Source organism: Strigops habroptila, chromosome 6 (assembly GCF_004027225.2).
Source record: "Strigops habroptila isolate Jane chromosome 6, bStrHab1.2.pri, whole genome shotgun sequence".
Lineage (NCBI taxonomy): Eukaryota > Metazoa > Chordata > Aves > Psittaciformes > Psittacidae > Strigops > Strigops habroptila.
In genome coordinates, this window is record NC_044282.2 from 29,866,399 (window position 1) to 29,876,201 (window position 9,803).

Here is a 9,803-nt window from a genome sequence, read left to right on the forward strand (position 1 = left end):
CTATTTTAGAAGCTCACCTTGAAACAGTAATGAACAAAACAAAACACAACATACAACAAAATCCCTGCCAAAAGAAACAAGAAACTGCAGAAACTAACAAGAACATAGGCAAAGATATAATACTTAGAACATGAAAAATTAATGATAAATAATTATTTTAGTAGTGAATAAGTTCACAGAAGTGCTCCCTGAGGCTAAAATACAGAACAATAGTTACTGTTCAATAGAGACCCTATTAAAATATTCCTAAATTATGTGAAATTCTAAAGCATTTTGTTACTTCCTTTTTGATCTTTATTTTGCACAAATCCAGATATTAATAGAAAACCTGTTCTTTAACCTAAATCAGTAATTTACAAAGGAGCTCTAAATCAATCAAAATTAAATTCTAATATTCTTTTAAATCGTACGTGATGAAGAGTTTGCCTTTTCAGCTTTGATGATAGGGTGGCATGAGCTCCACATACATGGTTTTAACTGAAATTCGGAACATAAGAACAAGACTGGGGTGTAATTTTTGCACTGCATAGAGCCAGTCAAAATTTGAAAATCAGTGCAAGACACAGTATAAAAAATGCCAAGCTTCTGCTATTATCTGAAAATTGGTGTGTACTCAGGGGGGAAATCCCTCTGTTTTCCCTCTTTCTTTTCTTTGAGATCTAGGGATAAAAATCTCAATAGCTATTAGAAAACGAAAATGTGAATAACAGAAGCTGGGGAGATATTAGTTTTTGGATGTCATGCCAACTCAGAGAGGCATTCTAAGGGTACAGATCCAGCAAATGCTTATGTTTGAGTAACACAGATTTCACAAGCACTCCTACAGAAGTCAGATGCCATGAAAGAAAACTTGTCAGCAGAACTTGTTGAGAGTATCCAGCAATCCTCTTCGACTCAGGAGACTCAATCACAATACAATAATCTTTAAATAAGTATGAATCAGGAATGTGTCACCTTTTCATTAACTTAAAGTGATGTAAATCTTTTTGTTTAACTTGATCGAAGTTTTGAAAGGCAAATGAATTTATACAGCCTTCAGCTGAATGTATGTCTTACTCAAAAATGTGTTACTCTCAGAGCAAATCGGTGTTCACAGGAAATGTGAGGTATGCAATTTTCTGAAGAATTGTTGGCATGGTATAAAAAATCAGACGCATGTAGACGAGAGAGGAAGAGAGGCAGAAAGAGCAAACTCCTCTTAGGAAGATGCAGAAGAGTGAGGGTGAATAGAACTCTATACATATCTGCTGGAGAGCACAGGAGCTGACTCAAGCTAAGGGTTTGTGCCAGGGTGCAGTCATAATAGGTTTTATAATATTCTGGTGCATTTCTATTGAACACTATATTTAAAGTCAGAATTACAACTGAATTGAGACAATAAAGAAGGGCATGTTTAGACATTAAATGACGTTTGAATCTGCCTTGCTAGGATGACCCTACTCTGGGAAGACAGGATTTTTGAGAAGAAGGAAATAGCCAAATATATCTTTTTTGTATGTGGGTTTTGTGTGGACTGCTTGTATCACCAAACTGGATTAAGAACCACCCAAAGCAGCTGCAGAACATCAGCAAGCCAATGGCAAACAAATGGTACACAGTGTCAGCAGGAACTGGTTAACCACAGACATAAGCAGACTACACTAAAGGGGCAACAACTCAGCAGTTGGACTTCTATGACTACATTTAGGAAGCTAAATAAAACAGGGTTTAGAGGAAGCTTGAAGACAGTATCATTATTCATCCCTAGTGCTTAACTGAGCGCACACCATTCCCTTAGTGTTGGATGGCAGACAGTCAAAGGCATAGTTTAGACTAAGCAACTCACACATTTTGAGGCAATCCCTGAGCCCAGTTTGAGGGCCAGTGTATGCCAAGGACCATTGCTAATGCAGTATAAACAAAACAGATTTGGGACCCTCCACAGCCCTCCAGTGCAATCCAAATATCTCCAGTTTCATGCTGTGAAAAAAATCCCAGCATAAAACAGTTTGATGGACTGCATATGGCTCCATCATTATTTCAGAGACTTTGAATTGAAAAAAATCCAAAATACATATGCATACAACAAGAAGTGCTTGTGTGTCTGGACTAGAGGAGTATCTTTCAGGGACATAGATACAGAGACTCAAGGCAACTACTGTGGAGTACTGATGCAGTCAGTCTATGCCATTTCACTGAAGACCACCTCTGGCACTGCTTTTACTTAGCTTTAGTAACATAGCCTTTGGGAGAGAAAGGGCTATAGTGAACTCTCTCTGGTAGCCACTCACAACACAAGAAAGAGGACAATCCTACTGCTGAGGTAGTCTGAAAAGTGGAAGCTCTCTGCTCTGCTCTCTAACAGCTCCACAAAACGATGGGTTACTCTTTTCTACAACTATTCCAAAGCTCTGTTTACTTAAAGCCATTTGTTTAACTCACTGCTTGAGGCTGGAAAAGGCTTGTTTGCTACTGAGAGTCACTCAATTTTCTGTGGGAACCCTTAAGCCAAAGAAACCTTAGGATTGACTGTAGAGTTTGTTGCTGTCGTATTCCTGGCTTACAGAGGTCATCAGCTGACCCTTGGAGAAGGGTTAGTAGGAAATTTGAGGTGAGTTTGGAAAAGACTTATTTTAAGGGACATACTTATTTTGTACTAGATTTTAGGATTTATCAGAGATAGTGGGTAAAATATGAATAGAAAAATATACAACGAATATATGGGAAAACAGATATCAGTCAAGAACTCATGGTAACCAGCAGGAAGTCCTAGTTTAGTGCAATTACCTGTCATTTCTGGCTGTAAGTTGATCTAGGGAAATTGGTTTGTTGGCCATATGCTCTTTTTCCAGTCATGCACACCAAAAATGTATCAAACGTTCTGCAGGCTCAGTGTTACTATCAGCCTCTACTCAGTAGACACCCAAGACTGAAGTAATAGAGACTATTATGGGTTAGGCTACAAATATATTAGCAGTCGTGCAATCAAATTTACTACACTGGGGTCAGCTCACTTCTGCAGTAAAGTCACTTCACAACTTATAGGAAATAGAAATGGTATAGTATGCCAAGTATTTCACAACTTCCTAGCTGGAGAATACCAAAAATAAAGAACATAAACATGGAGCAGATATTTATAAAAGGTGCTTTCTTTTATATTGTGTCTCTGCCCTTTGGAAGCAGGAATGTGCACTTAGTGGACAAATAGCATAACATACATCAAGGAAATTCTATATTGTCGTAACAATATATTAGTACTTCGCTAAACAGTAGATCTGACTACAGGTGTAGTAATTCCACTTATATCAATATCAGAGACAGAAACATAGAGGATTCAATATGAGACAAAATTTGCTCTGAACCAGTACATTTAGAATATGTCTTAGACCAGCATACCTCAAGAGAATCTGAAAAATACTGTACCCATCCACACTTTAAAGATGAAAGAAGCCATAAAGATTATTTCAAATTTGTGATGTGTTGGGAATAGTCTTCATAGGCTCTTCAATTCATTTCACATGCAGTGTTTCAGCGTGGGATAAAAAATGATTAATACAATGGAAATAAGCTAATCAATACTTCTTCCTCTCCACCTCCTCCCATCAAAAAAAAAAAAAACCAAACCAGTTAGAGAGCTATTTTTGTTATGCTACAAAACTGTGATTCCAAATTTGTAATATCTTACAGCTACACCAGGACATCCCAGAAAGGGACTAAAAGCATGAGGAGACATTCTCTGATGACTTCAAGGATATCAATATGGAATATTTGCCTGGCAAGAAAGAAATGCGTTTGTCACAGTCTACCTGACAGACTGTGCTGCTATAGCACCTCAGGGTCCATTCACGGAGCTGTGCAAGCACAAAGGAAGGGGTGGTCCCTGCTCTACCTGCCTCAGTATTGTGAAATAAGGCTGGAGTACACAGGGGCTCAGACACTGCACTGCAGCTTTAGTCTACCATGATATGACATAGTTCTCATGATACAGGCAGCTCTCTGCATGTAGATGAATGAGATTTAAAAATGTAGCTAAGAAGTGTGGCATCTCAGTTTCCAGATGTTTAAGCTGAAATGTTTTCTAAGGGTCCTGTTTCAGCCAACGGAGATCCATTATCTTCTAGACTATGGATTCTACTGAGGGTTTTCAAAATTACGATACTAGGCTCTTTCATAAACACTCATTGGTGATTCTTGGATTATAATGCTCGAAAAGAATGTAGAAAATAATGCAGACTGATTTAAAATAAACATTTAGCTCCATCCCAATGATTTCCTGTTTCAAAAAACCTATATTTAAGGTACTGGAAATTTCATGTAGCTAAGTGATATTTGCTTCCATTCATGGATGATTAATAATTCTGTGAATTAGCAATCTAAAATCAGCTGAAAAACATAGAAAAAATTTCAGTCTTCATATGATGTCCTTAGTGCACATGAAATTGAACTGGTGCAAGTAATGTGTAGCCAGTGTAACATTAAGCCATGATATGAACCTTACCATTATTCTGTTTAAAAGTTGCCTAATTCTCAAAAATGCAGCAGATGGTCTACAGGTTGTAGGTAACCAGAGCAGAAATATCAGCACTGCTATTGCTTTTGTCTATATATTTCTGTGCTGGTTATAGTACACTACCTTGAAATTGCCAAAAGAGCTTTTGGATACATACCTCACAGAATAGAATCATAGAATCATGGAATAATAAAATCATTTAGGTTGGAAAAGACCTCCAAGATCAAGTCCAGCTGTTAACCTAGCACTGCCAAGTCTGCCACTAAACCTGCAGCATGTTCCCACTGGAGCTCTGTCTTGGGAGCTGTGTCAGTCATGGTGGGTGCAGAGATTAGAGAGGCCATGCCTTTCTGCCAGGAGGATACCATTGCTTCCTGATCAAGCTGGAAGGGCTTTAGCACCCTTCCTGCATGCCCTTCCATGTGAACTTCTATGCAAACTGACACATCACAGCCTTGCGGCCATATCACACCTTGTTTGCCTGCTGTGGCCGCTAGCACTCCCTAAGGGAAACTGTGGGCTCCTGGCAGCAGCCCACATATTTAGGTTTAGACACTGAATGGCAGATGTTATTTGACTAATGTATGTGCTTTCTCACAGTGAGAGTTTGGACTAATTACACTGTAGCTCTTTTAAACTGCAGTAAAAATAATACTTCAATATTTAGTTTCTACTTCCTCTCCTGAGGGAGGCAGAAGTATTACAGTCAGCAGCAGCAGTTACATTTCTTCATTTCCAAGACAAATTGTGTATCCTTTGAAAAACAAGAAAGTGAGAAGAGATTCTTTCAAGACACCGCTTTGTTCTCTTTCTGTGATCTCTTTCACAGATTACAAAGGATGTGAGAGTGTGCTGTTGCATGAGAGTAGTGAAAAACCAGATGAAGGACTTTCTTTCAGAGTGCTGCTGTACAGTCTGTGGATGGAGCATCACAATCAGGGATCACATCACCTGCAGCAACATTCAACCCTTTAGGTATGTACAAGTGGAGAGATAACTCCCAGGTAAAGAAGAGAAAGTGGCAGCAATTGATGTCTTTCTTGCTTCATGTGCTTCCCTCTTAGAAAATAACTGTTTCTTCTTCTCACATAATTTTTTTCCTCTTCTTCTAAGAATTATTAGGAAGAAACTAGAGATGGAAATAAGCTGAAAGAATCAATCTGAATAATGCTCTGGTGTAATCAATGAAAAGGTACAAATACAGAATTAAGCCTTTTTGAATTACAGTGGCAACATCTGTGTCCAGTTCTGGACTCCTCAGTACAAGAAAGACAAGGAGCTACTGGAGAGGGTTCAGCAGAGGGCCACAAGGTTGAGCAGGGGTTTGGAGCATCTCTCTTATGAGGAGAGTTTGTGGGAGCTGGGCCTGTCTTGTCTAGAGAAGAGAACACTGAAAGGGAGTATCATTAACGTATAAAATATCTCACAGGCGGGTGCCAAGAGGATGGTGCCAGGCATTTTTCAGTGGTGCCCAGTGACAGGACGAGGAGCAATGGCTATAAACTAGAACACAAGAACTTTCACCTCAATATGAGGAAGATCTTCTTTATGTTGAAGGTGGCAGAGCACTGGAACAGGCTGCCCAAGGAGGTTGTGAGTCTCCGTCTCTGGAGACATTCAAAACCAGTCCAGACGTGTTCCTGTGTAACTTGCTCTTGGTGACCCTGCCTTGACAGGGGGTTGGACTGGATGATCTCCAGAGGTCCCTTCCAACCCTAATGATTCTGTGATTCTGTGATTTTCATGTTATTTGTGTCTGTCAACTGAATCCATGCCTGCTTTCACCTAGTATGCCCCAGCCCCAGTCAAAATGAGGCCTCCAAATACTGGTTGACTGGGGCATGTGCTAATATAGTTTACCCACTGAGTCAGTTTAACACCACTCACACTTAATGATTACAGCAACTTAGCTCTCATCTTAAAAAGGCACTGTCTAAACCTGAATGCACTTTGCTGTGTGCCAGTAGTTACATAATCTGGAAGGATACTAATGTTGACCTGCTCATTTTGAGACTGGCTGTGTTTTAAATTTAGATTCTGAAACTAGCTGAGTCTCAGGAATCCACAATAGCATTCCTAATAGAAATCACGTTTCTCACCTGATCTGAGCTGTTAGAAATAGCCTCATTTAGGAAGTGTTAAGTCTATAAGGCTCAACTCCTTTGCTGGTAGACAACAGAATTAAAGCTAAGACAACTGCTTTTAAGGTCTGTAGCTCTTAAAATAGTGTGGCAACAGTGCCTCTGTTCTAGTCTGTTTTGGGAACCTCACTGGTATACAAGCATGGGAGGGAAAGTCTAGCCCTCCTCTAGTAAGAGGAGAAATCCAGATCCCTGGTGCATGCACTGCTGCATTTTCATATGCTTTCATTTTCACAGTAGTAAAGATGTGAGTTTCAAATCCTGGTTAGTCTAAAAGGTAACAATGAACACAGCAGTACAACCATGTTCTCTAGCTGAGTAGCTCACACCGTTTAGTACCATTTAACTGTAGGACAAATGAACAGACCACATTTGTCATTTCTTTTACACATGAAACAATATAGCACAACCTCTGAGGCTGTGTGATGAAAAGAACTCTCCTATAAAATACCAAGCTTTGATGTTGGTTACTGTTACAAGCTATTATACACATGTGCGATCTCTATTTGTTTATTTTAATATAAGAAATATTTCAGGTAATTGTTAATGTTTACCAGACCCATCTACTTTCTCTTAGACTATGCAGTTTAGGAAACTTACATACTTAAGTGGCTATACCCATATGCTTTTAATCTTGAAGTTATTGTGATCAGATGTCAAAAGGCAGCATCAATATCAGAAATGTTGTTGTTTAAGTGTCTCTCAGGATCATAAATGCTTATCAAGCAACACGAAGTAAATTTTTTGCATTACTATTGCTATCATTTAAGTGGCCTGGGATGAAAATAGTCCTGTAGGTGTAATAAAGACCTCTATGTACAGATTATTATAGCTGCAAATAGATGGTGGAGCAAATAGAGAAGAATTATTCCTTTAATTGTATGTCCCTGGTCCCCTGTGATTTAGGAAACATAATTGTTCTGCATGGTCTGGAAGACAAATGTAGAAGTACTAAGGTATTATTGTCATTTAATTATTCTGCTATTCTTGTATTACTGTGATTCAACACACATTTCTCCTGAAAGCTAATAGCTTAGTACAGGTAGGGAATTAAATATGTGTACTTTTTGCCCTGGAAACTGTATTTTAACAAAAGAAAGATCAACATAAGCCTGAACTTATCTGCAGAAACACACCAAAAAAACCCCAACCTAAAACAAAAACAAAAAACCAAACAAGAATAGGGAAGTGTATTAGGGTAATCTCAAAATTAAATTTTGCATTCTTTCTGTGTTAACTATCATTTAAAAAAGTGGAAAAAGATTCAAATTCAAAGAGGAAAGGTAAAGTGTGAACAGCTGGAAGGAAAAAAGAGTGATAGAAGATACCATCCAAGTGATTCAGGCTGGTCTCTACAGGCAATTTTAAAAAGTATATTATTTTGTGGCCAAATAAATTCAGCTGCATTTTTTCACACATTATTAAGTCTAGATATTAATACTAGTAGAGAGACATTATCCCAATGGGGCAGCACAGTTAAACAGTCAGAGAGCTAATTGATATTAATGTCTGCAATTAAATGGAACAAAATGGTGTTACCATTATTGGTGAGGACAAAAAGAAAGGCAAATTTAGAAGTCAAGTTCCAATAGCCAAATTTCATCTTGAAATCAGTGGAAGCGTGACCTATGCGCCAATGTCAGATTTTGGCTCCAAGTTAAATTAAGGTTTTGTGAGATTTACTGGGTAATGTGTCTTAGGAAACTGTCCCCCTGTGAAGATAAAATGGTTACAAACTGGGAGAACAGTGCATATGTAATGCCTTAGTCATCTGGAGCCTTGTTAAGATATTTTTAATAACAGTTTTAGAAACTATCGTCTAATAAATGTATGAATAGCCAAAAGGACTACGGATTAACTTTGCATATCCACAAAGAAGGCAGTTTGCATTCACTGAAACACCCAAGTGTGAAGTAGGAGATTGAAGGTGAGAACATAAACATCCTAATCCCTGTTCTCAAATATTTGTGCTACACAATATCACTGATGTTCTAAAATGTGTGCGTCTAAAGTTAAATACCCAAACATCTATTTAGGTGTTTACAGATTTTTAGATATGCTGTGAATACCATGGCATACCCTTATTTGGAGACAGGAGGTAAACATCCAAATAAATATTTAAGTAACAAATATGATTTATTATGTTTCCCCTCAGTGATTGAAAATACAGGGTTTAGGATTTGAAATGTCGTTAAATTTGTTCTGTTTGTCTTTGTGGTTGGAACGAAGTTTGGGGTTTTTTGTTTGTTTTGGGTATTTACTTTTTTTTAGTCAGAACTTCATAATTAAACAAAAACTCCTATAGAATTGTGAAGGTTTTGTCCTGTAATTATTTCAGGACTCACTAAAAGTTCCCATCTGTTAAAATATTACTATTGTTGATGACTCAGGAATCAGCTGCACACACACCTTTTTTCAAGTACAAAACCATTACCTGATTTAAAGGAATTAAGATATATGTATGAGATCAGAGTTCTTCATAGGCCTTTTCTGCTAAAGGCAGTCAATTAAGATATACAATACAACCTCACAGCACTCTACACTTGGCCTCAACAGTGGACTTCTGCTGTACTGTAAGTGAAATAAATCTAAATATTCTCTCCACGCTTTTCTTTCCTCCCTATTTAAATACCTCTATTGCTTTCTGCTTTGCAGAAAAATGCATTTTGCACTGGAAGCATTTATATGCTCCAGGTATAAAATTTGCTTTATGCAAAACACAATTACAGCTGGCACTCACTACCTAGTTCTGTGTGCTGCTGCTCTTGTCCACACTGAGCAAGGAAGAACTGTGTCTTCTTTACTGGGTAGGTAGGTGAACAGGGTCTATTCAGTGAGCAGACTAGTTTCTCTTCCACTACTTTAGTTTGAAGAGGCCTCTGGGATTGCCAGGGCCATTGGGGAAGATAAAGAGTAAGTATTTTAAAAAATAAATCTGTGGCCTCACAACCTGAATCAGACACAGATACTTAAAGCTCTGGAAACTGTTTTATTAACTATCTCCTTCTGGCTCTTTCAGGCAATATGCTCTATTTAGCTTCTTGCTGTTTCATGAAGTTGAATGGTTGCTGATTAGTACAGCATGACTTTTACCTCTCATTTCATTTCTATGTCTAGCTTTGGCATTGCTCACACTCCCCCTTGCAATCCACACCCCCTCAAAAAATGTTCTG